Below are 18806 nucleotides of genomic sequence, written 5' to 3' on the forward strand. Positions count from 1 at the left end.
TTTTGTTGGGACCTTATGAGGAGGAGGTGGATGCTGTTTCCATATCCCCAAGGAGAAATTCTTGCAACAGGAAACTAAACATATAACCCATAACCCCAGGAGTCAGAAAACATAGGCCACTGACCTCAGGCTTTCTCTATGGAAGCTTCGGAAATGGGAGGGGGAGCACAAGTGAGAGGGGCAGCCTGAGAACGAGGTCACTAGGAATCGGCCTTCAGCTCCCACTGTGGCCTTGGGGACTTCTTTTCTCCTAAGCCTTAGCCTTACTACCAGTAAAATGAAAAAAAAATGGGTGCGCGCGCACACACATACACACACACACACACACACACACACACACACACACACACACACATGATTTAACAGCAGCTATATTCCTGGGAGACCCATGTGAGCTTGAGAATGGGAAGGGTCTTTGAGTGGCAGTCCAGACACAGCTGGGGGCTCTTGCTAGCAGACCAGTCGCCCATCCCTCACACCTCTAGGTAAGATGGCTCTAGGTAAGATGGCTCTAGGTAAGATGGGTTGAGTTACTGCACTGGTAGGCTTGCTCCAAACTACTTAAACTCACTGAGGCTGTGCCCGCAGGCCTCCCACCTGGGCCTGTGTTTCTCTATAAACTCTCTTTCTTTCTTTCTTTTTTTTTTTTTTTTTTTTTGTGTGTGTGTGTGTGTGTGTGTGTGTGTGTGTATGTGTATTTCCCAGACAGGGTCGCTCTGTGTTAGCCTTGCCTGTCCTGGACTCACTTTGTAGACCAGACTGGCCTCGAACTCACAGCGATCCACCTGCCTCTGCCTCCCAAGTGCTGGCTTTAAAGGCGTGCACCACCACACCCAGCTTCCTGCCCTTTCTTAATGGGGTTGCTTAGTTTCCTCCTCTGTAAAGTGGCACAGTGATCAGCACTCGGTGTAGTTGTTGCAAAGATGAACTTATTTTTTTTTGATGCGTGTGTGTGCATATGTGTTCATGAAAGTATGTGCACACATGTATGGAGGCCAGAGTTGACATCAGATGTCTTCCTCAGCCACTCTCCACCTTAGTTTTTGAGACAGGGTCTCTCACTGGACCTGCAGTTCATCAGCGCAGCGAGGTTGGCTGGCCAATACTCCAGGATCCACTGGTCCCATTCTATCCTCCACTGTCACACACACACACCCCATCAGCACTGGGGCTACAGATGCACACAGCACACAGCTTTTAAGCGGGTGCTGAGGATATGAACTGGGGTACTTATGATTACACAGCATACACTTTACCCACTGAGCGCTGTCTCTTGCCTTCAAAGATGAGGCTTTGAAGAAATTAACTGTGTTAATTCAGTATGTGCCTGATGCATGGTAAACTTGATTAAGACTCCATCAATCTTGATTTGGTAGGAAGCAAGCGTTGTCCCCAAGGAGCCAGACAGCCGTGGCACCTCAGGGCCCCCACCTCACTTCCCTGGTCCTCCTGTGTACCTTTGCCAGCATCCCTGAATCCCTGATATTCTGGTTTTGCCCTTTGCGTAGCAAGTGGCCTTCAGACTGGACAATCTCTGTGAGGGGCTGCTTTTTAGGGCACTTCGGCTCCTGACTATACAGGACTAGTGACAGGAACTGAACAAGTGCCAGGAACTCCGGGTCTGTCTCCTGCTCTGCCTTGTAACAAGCCGGGGCAATTTCCTCCCTTCCCAGACTCTGCCCTTCTAATCTACAGCAGCAGAGCCTGGCTAAGATGCATGGCCTTCTGACTTACTTCTCCATAGCCAGCTCCTTTTGAACACTTCAAGGTTACTCTTGACTTAACCTAGTCAAGGTTCCCACTCGACCCAAGCACGAATGCGCCCTCTAACAGGAGCATGGCTCTCAGAGACCACAGGGTGCATTTCTGAGCCTACTCAGGCCCTTAGGCCATTCCTTTACATCCACCTAACATCATTTGTAGATATACTGCCCTGGTGCTCCCCGCCCCCTGCCCCCGCAAAATACCCATGATAAACATGTTTTTGTAGATTACTTTTTTGCCAGGCTTCCTCAGTAGAACACAAACCCCATAAAGTCAGGTGCTCTCTCTGCCTTGTTCAGGATGCTACTTGTATGCTTGATGTAGGGATGGGCATTTATCAAGTACCTGGCATGTTTTGTTTGGCTTAGTTTTTGATGTGGGTCTTTTAAATTTTGCTTCTTTACATTTATTTTTTGTTCTTGAGGCAGAGTCTTGGGTAGCCCAGATTGACTTCAAATTTGCTCTATCTCAAGGATGCTGTTGAACTCCTGATTTTCCTGCCTCTCCCTCCTAAGTCCACAGCTTACACATATGTACCACCATGCCTGTCGTCCATACTTGGTATATTTAAGAAGGGAGAATGGTAATGGTGTCAACAGCCGAGTTCTCCTGAGGCAGGGGGCTGTGCCCAGAGAGTATGCACATGACCCTGATGCCCCAGGCTTCTTCCACAGACGTTACATCTTCTGAGGAAGGGCGGAGTTACCATGCGGCTCACATAGTAAGCCAGCTCTGCAGTCAGCAGCTGGCAAGTAAAGATCAGGAGATAAGTAGGGCAGGGTGGAGCTGGGGAGCGTCCCTCCCAGGGAGCATCATGAGTCCTGAATTGTCTGGGGCTGAAGCCCTCCAGCCTGGTCTCCTCTGTCTGTTTCCACTAAAACACTCTTTGCCAGTTGATAATGGACCAGAGAAACCTAAGCAGGACCCACCTCATGTCTGCGTGCTGAGAGGCCAGATGTGCTCTGGGACTTGGCCCTTCTTCCCTGTCTTGCTACTGACTCCTGGCTGCCTGGCCCCACCCTGGGGACTCCCTTCCTCTCTCTCCTCTAACAAGCAATGGAGTGGGCTCTGGAGTCCCTCCTGACCTCTGCTTTTGCCCCAGCCTCAAGACTCTGAAACTTCCCCCCACAACAACCCCAGGAGCACTGTCCCCTGACCCTGGCCCCCCCCCTTCTCTCTCTCTATTTCTCTGTCTCTGTCTTGTGTTGTCTCTCTGTCTCTCTGACTCTCTGTCTGTCTGTCTGTCTCTGTCTGTCTCATTGTCTCTCTGTCTCTGTCTCTCTGACTCTCTGTCTGTCTCTGTCTGTCTGTCTCTGTCCATCTGTCTCTTTGTTTCTCTGTCTCTCTCTGTCTCTGTCTCTCTCTCTCTCTCTCTGTCTCTCTCTCTCTCTGTCTCTCTCTCTCCACCACCCCCCCTTTCTCTCCTCACACTCGCCTTTCCCTTCAGCTTGAGTCTCTGACACAATCCTACCAGGAGGTGTTGCAAGCCAGCTAAGGTGGCCATTTTCAGGACATTTCTACTTAGTACAAAGGATAGGTGCTTCCTACCAAAGACTCCTTCATTTTCTCATTTTACACATGGAGGCTTGGGATACTTATCTAATTAGAGGCTAATCAGGGGTTCCAAGCTGGAGGAGGGAGGTGTGGAGCTTTTTGTGTGTGCTGGCTAGTTTTATGTCAACTTGACACAAACTAGAGTCGTGTGAAAAGGAGGAAATCTCAGTGGAGAAAATTCCCCTACCAGATGGGCCTGTAGGCAAGGCTGGGTGTGTTCTCTTGACTGGTGATTGATGTGGGAGGCCTCAGCTCTCTGTGGATGGTGCCATCCCTGGGCTGGTAGCCCCGGGTTCTATAAGAAAGCAGGCTGGGCAAGCCAGTAAGCAGCATTCTGTCCCAGCCTCTGCTTCAGTGCCTGCCTCTAGGCTCCTGCCCTACCAGCCCTCATTGATGAACTGTAAGATGAAATAAACCCTTTCTTCCCCAAGTTTTCTCACAGCAATAGGAACCCTGACTAAGATATTGTGTAACTCTTCACCCACATCTTCTCTCCTGAGGAATAGGCCACACAGCGCCCATCTGTTCCTCACTCCTGAGGCCTTGCCTGGACCAGAGAACCAAGCCCTTCTCACCACCTTTCCAGAGAATCTGCTCATTTTCCCAAATAGAAGGACCAGAATATAGACTTTCTCCAGTTTGGTGAGACCTTGGGGAAGAGAATTTGATGGGGAGTCCATCCTGTAGTGACTAGTTTAACGCTCAGCAACTATTCTCCCTACTGCACAGGTAAGGAGACTGGAGCATGGGAGGGCCTTATCTACACAGCCACTTTGTGAGGAAGATGAAGCTGGACCCAGCCAGTCCCTTGGCCCAGCTCAGCCATATGGGCACAGTATTTCCTAGTCACTAATACGGACCTGTACACAGAGCCACACAGATGCCATCCCTGGAACGCATTAGGATGCAGGGACCAATCAGCCCCTCCAATGTACACCCACAGGCATTATCCGCAACCTTCAAAACATTTGTACTCCAGACCAGAAGCCATTTGTACAGTAACTGGCCTGGATCCTTTCAGAAGAAAAATGTGATTTTCTTTTCCATTCTGCAAGCCCCCACTTCTCTCCCCTCCATCCAGCCTATGTTTATTTCAGCAAAGAAACCGCCTTTGAAGTCCTCCAAGGGGGACAGGGTGGTACTACAAATATTGAGTAGCATGCCACATGTTGGTTTGAACATGGGAGTTTTCTAAGGATTAATATATTTTTGGAGCCCGTGGATACTGTTGTTCTTTCAAGGTGAAATTAAAAACAAAACAACAACAAAATACCCTGAACATCACAGCTGTTGGGGGGGGGGGGGAAATATCCTACCAGGGCAGGGAGCTGAGCAGGGGTTTCCTTAGGCTGTGCACAGAGAAGCTGGCTAGGCACACACAGGCCACCAGACAACAGGAACAGTGATGTTCCTTATGGTTCCTCTCAGCTGGTTAAATGATTACTGGCCACTCAGTTTTCTGCACTTCTGGCCTTGTTTGATGTCAAAAATCCACTGAGGAAATTATGACTCTACTGAACAGCAGCTTTTCATGTGTCCATTTATTCAGAGGTGGGATCTCTCCGTGTTGTCCAGTCTGGTCTTGAACCCCTGAGCTCAAATGGTCCCCCTGCTCCAGCCTCCTGAATGGCTAAGACTATAAGCATATACCACTCTTGCTACAAAACAGGAGTGTTTTGAGTTGAGGGGGGCAGTACTTGTTTTTTTATTTGAGGTAGGGTCTCATGTTGCCCAGGCTAGCCTCAAACTCACTATGTAGCCAAAGCTGGCTTTGAACTCCTGATCCTCCCTCCACATCTTAGGATGACAAGCATGCATCATTGTCCAGCTATAATAGCTCTGTGTGTGTGTGTGCATGTACATGCATGCGTGTGTGCATGTGTGCACATGTGTGTACGTGTGTGCATGTGTGTGTATGTGTGCGCATGTACACATATGGGTGCACATGAGTTTAGAGACCAGAAGTTTACACTGAGATCCTTCCTCGACCATTCTCCACCTTATTTAGTGACACGTGGTTTCTCACTGGACCTGGAACTGATTGATTTAGCTAGATTAGCAGGCCCATGACCCCCTTGGACCCTCTTGTCTCTCCTCAGTGCCGTGACTACAGCAATGCACTGCTGTATTCAGCTTTTTGCTTGAGCACTGAGGATCTGAACTCACGGACTCATGATGATGAAGCCAGCACTCTGCCAACTCAACCATCTCCCCGCCCTCTGCTTTTAAACAGTGTCTTTACCCAAAGACAGTAGTGATCATTCCTAGTTCAGTCTCTCAGCTCATGACTTTTTTTTTTTTTTTACTGTTACTTTTTGGAATGTGTTTGGCTTGTGAAATCTCACCAAGTGCCACAAAAAGAAGTGGACTTCTGTATCACAAGCTCAAGTAGAAGCAGAGCCTTATAAACATACCAGAGTGGGGCTGGAGAAATAGCTCAGAGGTTAAGGGCACTGCCTGCTCCTCCATGGGTCCTGAGTTCAATTCCCAGCAACCACATGGTGGCTCACAGCCATCTATAATATGATCTGATGCCCTCTTCTGGCCTGCAAGTGTACATGCAGCCAGAACACTGTATACATAATAATAAATAAATAAATCTTTAAACATACCAGAGGGCAAGGGAAGGTACAGGGTAGTTGGCACCAGGGGCTCTTCTAGTCAGAATGAAGGAGAGCTTGCAGAGAGGAGAACAAGCCAAGCAGGGAGGAAGATGCAGCAACGACCCAAGGAGACGCATGCTTAGCTGAGCACTCCTGAGATCCTACCTGCTTGTCCCTATGATCCTGCAAGGAACATGCTTTAGTTACCCCATCTGACATCCTCAAGAAAATGAGGCACAGAGAAGTTAAAGTCACACACAAGATCTCACAGTATTGGAGTTCTTACCCAAGCTACTGGGAAGACCAGCTACCTAAGTTGTAAAGAGAAAGCACATAGTTCCTTGTTCACAGATGATAATTTTAAACCTTTCTAAGCATGCATTATTGTAAAGACATTTAAACCTTTTTAAGTTCCTGTGCAACTGCTCAGTCACTTACTTAGGACCTTGCCCTGCTGCTAGTGTGGAGGGCCAACTCCTTCTTTTATCCGCCTCTGTATCTCCTTAGAGAGAAAGCCAAACCTAAAACAGTGGCTTTAGTGAAAGCTACACTGTGCTTGGTTTTGGTCTGTTGGAACTGTGCTTCATCAAAACACCCATCAACAACTAAGCTTTGGGGATGAGACACGGGTGGGTGGTTTTCTGCTTTCTCTATAGAAAAATTATGAATATAAATAATGGTACCCACCCTTCTCTCTCTCTCTCTCTCTCTCTCTCTCTCTCTCTCTCTCTCTCTCTCTCTCTGCCAGGATGGTCTTCTAATTCACAACAGTCTCCTCGCCTTAGCCCTCTGGGCACTGGGATTATAGACACAGGCCACTATGCCCATCTAAGCTCAAATATATCTAAAATAGAAAAGTAGGTGCTCGTTGATACCTGGGTGACAGTGAGGAATTGCAGGGGCTCCTGGCCATTCTCCCAGTTTCTATGGCAAGGCTACTTGGTTCTTTGCTTGTCATCTCCACTCCTCTGGGCTCCTGTTCACCCCATCTGGTGTCCCAGCCAGGCTTTGGCGACGATCACAGGGTGTGACGAAAAATCAAATCCTTTGAGTCAACAGGAAGACAAGAGCCTGGGGAATAGCTGAGACAGGTCTTCCTTCCATCTTTATTGTGCTCTATGACCTTGCGCAGGCCCTTCCCTCTTGGGGTCTGATGCTTCATAGGTCCTGGTACCCACTGCAGTCTATAACCCCATTCACTCCACAGCCAAGGACATCCATCCTGATCCTTTCTTGTGTTCTAACAAGTAGCAAAGATGGGATGAAGGCAGGCAGGCAGGAAAGATGCAATTCAGTGTAGTGGGAGGAGGAATGCGAGGCAGAGATGCTCTGGTGGGACCTTTGTGGTCTTCTCAGCACCTCCTACCTCTTCAGCACACTCTCCCTTGCTCCCAGCTGCCTCAGACTAAATCCCCCTTTCCTTCCTCATGGCCGGATATGATTTACTCTGCTGGCTTTGCCTGCTCCTGTCTCTGTATCTTGTTCATACTCCATCTGCCATTCTGGCCTCCCTGACTGACCCCCAAGTTTATTCCCTCTGGGGTCTTTGCCCTGGCTGAGCCTTTGTGGAGTACTTTCTTCCCCAGACCCTCTACTGGCTGCCATTTTGAGTTTTGCAATGTCACATTTTGCTCTGCCACAGCCTCTGCCCACCAGCCCATGCCAGCACCTGCACCAAACAGCGTGCCATCAGCTTGGTACCTCTTTAATCATTGCCATCTTACTCCCGAGCCCCGTAGCCATCAGCACTGTGCAACGGAGCCTCGTGTCTGCCTCCCCACCAGGTCCTTATATTATAGACAGTCAATGTCTGCTTGATGAATGAGTACGTGAGTGCGCGAGTGAAAGAATGGGTCTCAGTTTGCCTATCAATGCACAGAGAAGGTAATAGTTTCAGTGTGGCTGGGCACAAATGCCTCCAAACTCTACAGTGACTTAGGGGTCCTCCGCACAATGAAGCATGAACACTGGATTTTGCATCATCTAGACAAAGTCTGCATTCCCTGGGGCCTGCTCCAGAGTCCCTGAGCTTGCCTTGAGCTTATCAGCTTAGAGAACAGAAAACACCGAAGATTAAATGGCTGCTCCTTTGACTTCGAAGGCTTCTCTGATTTTAGCGTAGCTGTTTGCAAAGTTTATGTTTTCTCACCTGGGCCTCAAATGCCCCCTTGGTATTCCCCACACAGCTCAGTCCCTCACACAGCGTGCCAAGCGGCTGGGCCAAACTTGATTAGTCTTGCTTCCTGGTTGGCCTGCAGCTTCTCTTTCTGGGCCTTTCCCTTTCACTTCCTGCTGCCAGGATCTTAAGGTTGACTTGGGCCCCTAGAGAAATGGGCTCCCTAACACCAACACGGTACCCTGCCATAAAAATCTTTCAACTTCATAACTCGTAACAGCAGAACTCTGTCCAAACATTCCTGGGCGGTGGGAACTATTGATGTTGGCTTGCAGGCCTGTGCCCAGCTGCCAGGGCTTTAATGAGGAAATACTTAACAGTTCTAGTCTAGTCCAGGGTGATGCCAGGCAGGGTGGGGTTGGTGGGGGATGGGGTGGGAGGGTTGGGTACTGTGCCAAGGAGCTATTCACTGGCCTGCATGAAGCTCAGGGAGCTAGAAAGGCCATGGACCACTTTTCTCAGAAGAGCGGCATCACCACCTTAGTCTTTAGGCTCTCAGGGGGATGGGTGAAAAGACCAGAGTCTATAAGGGGTGGGATAACTACTGGTAAGATCAGAGCTTGGCCGGGGCTGAGCTTGTATTTTGGGGACTGTACAGCAGGCCAGATGAAAGGATGCCTTTTCCCTCCCTGGCTCAGGAATGCTGTCTTTTCGATGATTAATGTGGAGAGAATGGTTGAGATGCTTTTAGAGGCCTGGTGGAGGAGAAGTGGTCCTTTCTTTCTTCCTCCCCAGGCGCCTGTCTGGGAGTTGGTGGGCAGGGAAGGGTCAGCACGTCCACAGGCCACCTGGAACCCGTGCAGGAATCCACATCACGGAAGGCCAAGGGCCCTTTGGCAGCAGTGGAGTCGGGCTGCGGGCGACCTCGGGGAAGAGAAAGCTGCTGTATCCTCAGCTCCGCGTCTGCAGAGAAGCAACTGCCCATGGTATTTCCCCGCCCCAGGGCCACATGAAATGGTTAGTGGGGGAGAGGGAGCGTGTGCACACAGCAGAAGTGAGTGTGAAAACTTGGGCCTGGCAGACAAGGTGCTGACCTGCTGACCACGAGAAGGAGGCAACACTGAGGCCTCGGGCCTCCTGGGGAGCCTGGTGAGGTCCAAGAGTGGATCACTGGGAGAAAGAGTATGGAGAGTGAGGGCAAAGGTAACTGTTGGCCTAGGCTACCTTCAATCAAGAGGACCCTCTCTCCCCACAGTGTCATGAGGGCTGAGCCCCCTATGGAGCCCGGTTTGTGCCTGTGGATGGATGGGTAGTTCCAAAAGCTGAATACGTAGAACTACCAAAACAGGCTAGGCACCCAGCTGGCCAGTTTGTTACTGACCAAGAATCTCCTGATGTTCCAGGTCTGTGAAAAAGTGAAGTTCACCCCTGAAGGAGCGAGGCAATGCTTTGCCAACAAGATGTCCTGTGTTTCCCTTCTCCACATCAGCACCTCTCAAACCCTCGCCTTGCCTAACGGATTCCACTCGCCAGACTCCAATAAGAGGAAGCCCCACTCCCTTTATAGAAAAGACCTTGGAAACCAGCCTGTAGCTCCGCAGGGCAGGAAAAAAGAGTTGCTTATGTGTCTATTGCACAGAAGGAGAAACCGAGAGCCCAGAAAAGCCAAGCTCAAGTCATAGACTCCATCTCCCCTGGAAACTTCCTGGCGCACGTTGGTATTGCAAAAAGACTATAAGCTCCGTGAATGGCACACGAATTGAGCCCTCAGTCCGCACCACATAGCAGCACCTCAAGTCCCTCTGCCCAGGACCCCTAGCCAAGGCCCCACTCTACCACCATTTCTGGTGGGAGTTCAGCAGCAAGCTGACCCTCTGCAGATTTGCCCTGGTCTCAGTGAAGGCCACACCAAAGACACAAGAGCCTCAATAACTTTGTTATAGCCAAGGGAGCCTAAGGCATACACAAGGACAGAGGTTGAGAAGTCTCACTTCAGGCAAGTCTCTGATGGAAACCCTGCAGCTTTGGGGGCAAGGACACTTTTTAAGTTATCTAATATTGGAAGAGCACGGCTTGTTTCAGAAGGTTCTTTTCTGTGTGTTAAACTCATTCTATTCTTAGCCTCTTAGGGCCTCAGTTTCCCCACGTCAAGATGTGGGCATTGAACTGATGGGTGGCGTCAAGGCTTTCCTCCCCCCAACACGCTAACATTTTGTGTGAGACTGTTTTATAGTATCGCGCATATTATATGGTTTATTTTAGGATTTACAGTGCTAAGACCTTGTGTCCTGGGGTTCTAGAATCCCGGGCTTCTAAAATTCAATGGTCTTTGCTTCGGAGAATATATGACTTTTTTGTTCCATTATTGCCTATGTCCGTGTTTCCCAAATTCTGAACTGCATTTACCGTTGTAGGTATGTGTGCATAGCACCTGTATTATTATTCATTTAGGGGTTTTCTTTAAATAGACTCTTTTCAACTTAAGTAAATGTCTTTAAAATGGAAACTTTCTGTCAGTGTTGCAAATGGAAAACCAGTCTCACCTGCCATAAATAGGAGTAGAGGTAAAAATAAATACAATAAAACAATGCCATTAAATTCTAACTAGATACTGTGGCTTGCCAAAGACTCCAAGCCCAAGGCTTGCTCTTTAAAAAAAAAAAGTATGTATATGTGTGCACATATGTGTGTGTGTTTATACACATTCATATACTAGCAAGATGTGTATGTGTACTTTAGAGATTCCTAGAGAGGCATTAAAGACATATTAACATCAAACAGGAACATTATTAAAAAAAAAAAAAAGACCTAAAAACAGAGCTAAACTTTTCGTCTCTCTCATGAAGCGATTTTGTGTTTCTCAGTGCCCTCCTTGACATCATCATGTTTAGGTTCACCACACAGTAGATTCCTCCACCAGGCAAAAAAAAAAAAAAATGTCTCTCAGCAATATAGGCAAGGGAACCTGGCCTCTCCAACATGCTCCTAAGAGCACGGCTGGTTTCTCCTATTCTTTGCACAATAGCAAAACAAGTCTGTTAATTTGGGCTTGAGGTTCTCCCTGCTCACTTCTTTCCGAGTTAGCAAGCTACAGAACTTCAAGACCCGTCCCCAGAGATTATATAGACATCAGTAGCCCTAAAGATACTACAGGACTCAGCCAGAGTGCTCCTGTGTTAGGACCAGGCCAGGAGACAACTGGGCCGGTTGTTGATGCCTTTGCCTGTCAAGAAAGACAGAAGTCATAGCCCTAGAGTGCTGACCCCACAAGTCCTGAGTATGGGGTGCTACGGAAACAATCTGTGGTTACCCCTTACAAGGTTAGAGGTCCGAGGCTGTGTGTGTGACCTCTCAAAGCTGCCGGCAGAGTCAGAGTGAGGATGGTATCAGGACAGACCCTGCTAAACAGGCAGGAGGCCCAGGCTCTAATCCCACCTAACCTGGCCCTTTGCATGACCTTGGGCAAGGGGCTTCTTTGTGACCCAGTGTCTTCAAGGACATACACTGTGCCCTGTCCCAGCAACAGCTGAGTCTGGCTCTCTTTAGTGCGTTTCTTATCTGCTGGATCATTACAACAGTAACAGCAGTTCTGAGCTGGTGATTCTTTAAGGAGGAGCAGAGCGTGCAGCCATTTTCCCCTGGAAAGGCAGACCGACCCCTGGTGATGTCTAAGAGAGACGCACAGCACCGCTTCAATTTGGCAACCATGTTTCTTTTTTCTTTCTGCAAGAAACCTAATCACGCATCAGGCATGGCCTAGGCTCAGCTTCAGGACCTGACTTCGTGACTCCTCCATGACCTTAGCCTTCCATTCAAGGCAGCCTTTTTTGACCCCATAGTAAACCAGGGCTGCCTTCTTGCTCCCCACCCCCACCCTCCAATCCTCCATCCTGCCTGCCCCTCCCCTCTCTGACACTGCCCTTAGATGTATCCCCCTTTTCTGACCCTGCTCTCAAGATCAGCATGAGAACCAGTTGAGGGTCCCGGCTGGGTTTCTGATACACTGAAGCCTTTGGATCATTCCCTTGGCATCTTTGGGCCTTGAAACCTTTACATACTTCATATGTACACATTTGTTATAAATACATTGAAGAGCATGACTTCTAAATTCTTTCCGGTCCTGGCACTGGGAGCAGTGGGTGCACTCATGCCCACCACCTCTAAGGTGAATACATAGCATCATCCTAGCTGCTTTGGCCCAGGGAAGGCCCTGCCAAACTTGTCACTGGGAGGATGGAGGCAGGTAGCTCCACCACCTGTGAGGAAGGTATGGCCTTCATCTCATGGACTGTAGGTAGCTAGAGAACAGAGTCACCTCTATATACACGGATGCTCACTTCTCAGCTCAACTCAGGATTGACACATAAACGTTGCTCACAAAATGACTACCAGCGGACTGGAGAGATAGCTCAGCGGTTAAAAACACTGAATGATCTTCTAGAGGACCCTGGTTCAATTCCCAGGACCCACATGTAGCCAACAACTATCTGTAATTTCAGTTCCTAGAGGATCCAATGCCCTCTTCTGGATCCATGGGCACTACACACATGTGGTGCAAGACATAAATGCAGCCAAAACACCCATACATATAAAATAAAAATAAACAATCTTAATAAATAATAAAAAAATGCCAATTGAATTCATGCATGCTTAAATTGTAGGGTGAGAAGTTTCCTTCTTACTATCTGATGTTGTGGTCACATGCAATCCAATCAACGCTCATTAGCCTTATGTGCCAAGAATAAAAGCCCTGTCTTCTCAGGCTACAATTGCAGCATCAACCTGGTTAAAATCTGGAGTCCAGGTAAGGGAAGACAGAGACAGAGAAACATATACAAAGAAGAGACTTAGATACTTACTTACTTACTTACTTCTTACTTTTTGCTTTTTGATACAGAGTTTCTCTGTGTAGCCTGGCTGTCCTGGAACTCACTCTGTAGACCAGGTCCGCCTCCATGCACCACCCACCTCCCTGTGGGTTTATTTTATTTTGGTAAATAAAGCAAGTTTCAGCTACAAAGCCTCCTTGGGCTTTCTCAGCTGTTTGTCCTGCCTGGTCTACAGTCCCTACCTTCACAAACACTTCTCTATAAAGACGTCTATAAAGCCAAGGCTACAGAGGGACTGTACCAGGCATAGACTCAGAGCACTCCATGTCCTTTTGGGATAGACACTTGTCTTCTGTAGGCCTAATGTCCTCACCTGTGAAATGGGTTGAGACTTGGGCATCCTGTTATCTGGGGTCTTATCTACTACCTTACAATCTTATTGGACCTGTGGTCTGCAGTTTCTTACAGCCTAAGGGACCTGAGGCCTTTTAAGAGGTCTAGGAAACAGTGCAGGCATCAAGCACTGTCTGCAGACCATACACAAAATGGCAGGGATGGTCAAGCTTGCTGGCGTGAGGAGGCTAGGCTCTTTGCAAAAGGACCTTGCGCTCTGAGCGGCAGCATGCTGTCGTGAGTGCCTTGCCACTGGTTGTCCTCCTGACTTGAACACGGATCCCTGGTGAAGAACATAGATCCTAGTTACTCAGATCCAGCAAGAGAGATGGGCAAAGTGTGAAAGTTCCACAGCAGGAGATACGAAGGTCTTTCAGCAACCAGAGACCCCACAAGAACTTAAGAAAATCACTGACGTCCCTCCACATGAACTGGACCACATCTCCTACACAACTCCTGTGTGCGGAAGGTCAAGGAGAGCTGGCTTAGGTAAACCCAAAGCAGAAGGCAGGCACATCAGGAGCAGATGCGGATTTAAATTCTCTAACAAGAGATGTGATGGCCCCAGTGACACAATGGGGTCAATGGCCTGGAGACCTGCTCAGAGACTGGAGGAAACTTGGGTGAAATAAACCACTTTCTTTTGCAAGACAAGCAGTTCTTTGCTGGGGTTTGGAAGACTAAACCCATAAGCTACAAAACACAAGCAAGCAAAGCCTCTTAAGAATGGAGAATCAAAACAGCTCGGTGGAGATGAGACCCCTCCCCTTCAGGACCTCACACTGAGGTGGTCCTGTTCAGAGACAAGATCACCAGCTAGAAAATCCCATTTCCATTCCTGGGAATATATGCCTGAAGGTGGTAGGAACCTGGTAGACGGTAGACATGCATGATGAAAAGGTGAAAATGATCCAGCATGGTTGGCGAGGCCTGTAATCTCAGCACTTGGGAGGCAGAGGCAGGTGGATCTCTGAGTTTGAGGCCAGCCTGGTCTACAAAGTGAGTTCCAGGACAGCCACGGCTACACAGAAAAACTCTGCCAAAGAAAGAAAGGAAGAATGAATGAATGAAAAGTAGGAAGGAAGAAAGATGAAAATACATTTTTGATCTTTAAGGGTAATCATTTTAAAGGTAGAAGCCAAAGCTGCTAGCACTGCAATTACTCTCAGCAGGCTGTGGCAAAGGACAAAGGCCCCAACAATCAAGTGCAATTTGAGGCATTCAGGCTGCTTGGCTGCCAAGAACAGACTCCCTGGGAGACTGTAGGGGTAGCACAGCCAACGACTCAGCGCTTCTCACAATTTAATGTATATCTGAGTCACCTGATTGCTGTGTGGATGCAGATTCAATATATCGGAGACCCTGCATGTCCCAGGTGATGTCAATGACATTGCTGCTTACCGGACCACACACAGCAAGAGTCTTTGGAATCAGGCCTGAATCTAAACCTTGCCTTCCCATTCCGATGGCTGAGTAAGTTACTTAATCTGTCTTAGACTCGGCGCCTTGTCTATAAAACATGGATAACAGGCAGGATTGTCTGTTTAGGCAATAAATACACATTAGCTATCTTCTGTGTCAGCCTTGTGTTAGGCCCTGGGGATGTAACGGTGAGATGAAACAGGCCCGATTCCTGCTCTTCAGGATCTGACAGTCTTTGAAATGATGGATGGGAGTGTTTAGCCTGGTACACGGAATTGCTCCACAAATGATATCTATTTTTATTAGCTGTAGCATAGTATTATCCGTTGCAAGCACCCAGGGGATGGAACCCTTCTGCTGTGGGCTGACTGCTGAAAAAGTTTAGGATTCATTCTTGAATCCAGAGGATTCAGGTGTGAAGAGCATGTGTCACTCCCTGGCTTAGTGGCAAACATGTGTTTATCCCAGGTGGCCCCTCTGAGCCACCAGGCTCTCCCCCAAACAGCACAGGTCAGGGTGGATTGTTCACTCTGCTCACCCCTGATCCTGATCTGCTGGCCCCCAGCCCCTTCTGAGAGCTGGTGGTGGTCCTCTACCAGTGGTCCTGCTTCCAGCTGGAATTTCCCCCTCTGCCTCTCGTTCCTACCCTTTTCCTCTATAGTCCTACTGGGAAATGCTCTGGCACAGTTCCTGCTGGCCAGGAAGCCTGCAGACCTCCCCCACGGAGCTCTGCAGCACCTCTAGACCTCCCAACGTGCCTGCCCACCGGGGCTGTGTAACACCATCAGTCCAACATCTAGGAACAGGAAGAGTCCTAGTGCTGGAAACCTGGGGAAAACACTCCAGATCTGGACAGCTGCAAACCTGCATTTTATCCTAGGCCAGTGGTTCTCAGTCTGGGGAGTGAGTGATCCTTTCTTAGGGAGTCACCTAAGGCCATCGGAAAATACAGATTTACATTATGATTCATAACAGTAGCAAAATCACAGTTATGGAGTAGCAACAAAAATAATTTTATAATTGGCATCACCACAGCATGAGGGACTGCATTAAAGGGTCGCAGCATTAGGAAGGCTGAGAACCGCTGTCCTAGGCAAAGGCTACATTGCTGAGCTCAGAGCATCTGAACCTGGGCCTCTTCCACTCTGATCTTGAGATAATGTTAGGAGTAAGGATTCTGTGTCAAGGTCAGTGGGAAGGGGGGAAACTGGTAATGGGTGACTTTCAGGAAAAGAACATAGAAGGAAACAGAGAGGCAGCCTCATCCTTAAGCTTCATCCAGAATTTACTAAGAAACTTTGTCAAGCAGCATTAAGCATGCAGTGAGATGCTAGCATAGTCCCCGGCCTCACAAGTTGGCACAGCATTACCACATGTGTGTGCTAGGCTCCGTCGTGGTATTCTATCTGTCCTGACAGCCCAGAACTAAAATGAAACATAGCAAGGGGTCCCCTGAGAAGGATAGATAAATGAAACCTGAGGGAGTAAAAAGGTCAGCAGGGCTAAGAGACCAGGCTAAAGCATTTCAAGATGAACAAACAGCATGTGTAAAGGTCAGAAGGATGTAGCTGGCATGATGGTGCACGCCTTTAATCCCAGCACTCTAGAGGCAGAGGCAGGTGGGTCGCTGTGAGTTCAAGGCCAGCCTGGTCTACACAGTGAGTTCTAGGACAGCCAGAACTACATAGAGAGACCCTGTCTGAAAAAACGGGGCGGGATTATTGCAGAAACAGGACAGACTATTGTCAGGAAGAGCTGTGAGGTGTTCTTGGTCCAGAAGAGGGCTGTGGGGAGCCTGGTGGCCTAGACCTGAGAAAGTGAGGTCTAGGGAGTTCCCCAGTCTCCTTTTGCTACCATCATTAACACACGGCCTCACTGGCCAATCTGATTACCCATCTGAAGGGGCATATGGAGAGTTGGAGCAAGTTAATGGAAACCCACTGGGGGCACTGGGCCACACCCAGGCCACTTCCTGCCGTGCTGAGAGTCCATGGCTCCTGTCCAGGCAGTTGCCCGGATCACAGGCTGGCATTGTTACCTGCTTTCTCAGGTGGTGGCCACTTCAAAGAAGCCCCATTTAAAAGCAGGGCCTCCCTCGAGTTTCCTAAGGGCCTTGTCCCGGCTAATGAGATCATTTAGAGGCTCCTCGTTAAGTGGGTTTAAATAGAGTTTGCCTGTGAGGCTGGTGGTTGAGCTTTGGCTCTGACTGTTGTGTGTTTAGTGTGTGGTTGTGCGTTCGTTCTTCGGGCTCACTCAGCAGGCTGGAGAGTGCAGGCTCTGACTCACCGTGCCCAAGGTCCCAGCCCTAGGGAGAATGCTCTCAAGCTATTGCCTAACTACGCCTCTGTGCCTCAGTTTCCAAACTTGTAAAAGCAGGCTAATTCCTGCTGAATTGTACTGGAACACTTGCACATCTTCCCAATGAGGTCAGAAAAATGCTCGAGTTTCTTAGAACATGGACTCATGTGGCCTGTTTTGGAAGGCCCACCGTCCCATTTTTTTATACTCATCTCTGGGCATATGGCCTCATAATTTTGACTTTCTTTTTGTTTTTGTTCTTCCTTCCTTTCTTTCCTTCTTTCTCTCTTTTTTTAGACAGAGTTTCTCTGTGTAGCCTTGGCTGTCCTGGACTCACTTTGTAGGCCAGGCTGGCCTCGAACTCACAGCGATCCGCCTGCCTCTGCCTCCCAAGTGCTGGGATTAAAGGCGTGCGCCACCACGCCTGGCTGTGGGTTTCTCTTTGTAGCCCTGGCTTTCCTGTAACTCACTTCATAGACCAGGCTGGCCTCAGATTTAGAGATCATCCTGCCTCTGCCTCTCAAGTGCTAGGATTATAGGCGTGAGGCACCACGCCCAGGCATCCCATTTCTAAACTACACCCTGATTCTGATATCCCTTGAGGGCAATGCCTGATGAGTCACTCAGCACAGTTGTGGTTAACCCCATCCAGACACCCTCATTCTGGTCAGGAATGCCCATGTCTCTGACCAGGATGGGGGAGATGCTCCCCTCACTTCCAGCTACCCTGAGTACCAGGGATCTTGAAAACATCACTCCAGCAGGGCAAGGTCATGTAGCCGCTCAGTCAGAAACCTGAGGCGACTACAGACCTTCTGAGAAATAAGAAAGAGGCCATTGTCCCACCACGGGGAGTAAGTCTCAGACAGGCAGAAAGACAGATTCACCTTTGCAGAACTGCACGAGGCCCTCCCAGCAGGCTTCAGCTCAGGCCCCTGCCTATTAATAGTCAAGCAGCTGTTTGCTTCCCTGAATGAGGCTCTTTATTGCAAGCCGCATTGACAAAACAGATCCTGCTCCTTCCTGCCCAGAATATTCTGGGGTGGAGGGGCTGTAGCAGATATGCCTTCCTTCAAGGGAGACTGAGAAGGTCAGCACTGGGAGAGCTCTCAACAAGACCCCCTCCACATCAAGGGACCCAATACAATCTCGTCCCACACCCTCCATTATGCCCTCTCCCATCCAGTTTCACCAGTGTCCCAGTGATCACTTGGCTTTTTTTCTTTTCTTTTTCTTTGAGACAGAATCTCACTACGTAGCTCTGGTTGACCTGGAATTCATTGCGTAGACCAGGCTGGCCTGGAACTTCGAGGGATCGCCTCCCTCTGCCTCCCAGGTGCTAGGATTAAAAGTGTGCACCAGTAGGCCAGGCTATTGCATTTTCTTGACATTCTCACCTTCTCTTTTGTCCCACTCACCCAGAAACCAAAATGTTGAAGACTTGGGTGACTGACCCTACTCATGTCTGGCCTCGCCTCCCATGTTCTGAATGCTCCATCCAGTGCCCTGGGTCCCCTGGTATTTTCTCTGAAGCTAAAGCTGACCTCGAACGTATGACAATCCTCTTGCTACAGCCTCCTGAGAGCTGGGTTACAGGTGTGAGACATAATACTCAGCTTAAGTTATCTTTAAAGATGGAAAAGTATTCTTGCCTTCCATTATCTCACATGATGCCTTAGACACTCTCTATATCAACAGAGGAACACTGTCCTCAACTTGGATCCTGAACAGTGGACTGAAGTTCAAAAAAATATATATATATATGTGCCCTGAATAAGGCCACTGAGTGAGGATCTGGCTAAGCCGTGGCTGGAACATGTTTTCTTC

This window comes from Acomys minous (genome assembly GCF_964271855.1).
Source record: "Acomys minous genome assembly, chromosome: 4".
In the NCBI taxonomy this organism is placed as follows: domain Eukaryota; kingdom Metazoa; phylum Chordata; class Mammalia; order Rodentia; family Muridae; genus Acomys; species Acomys minous.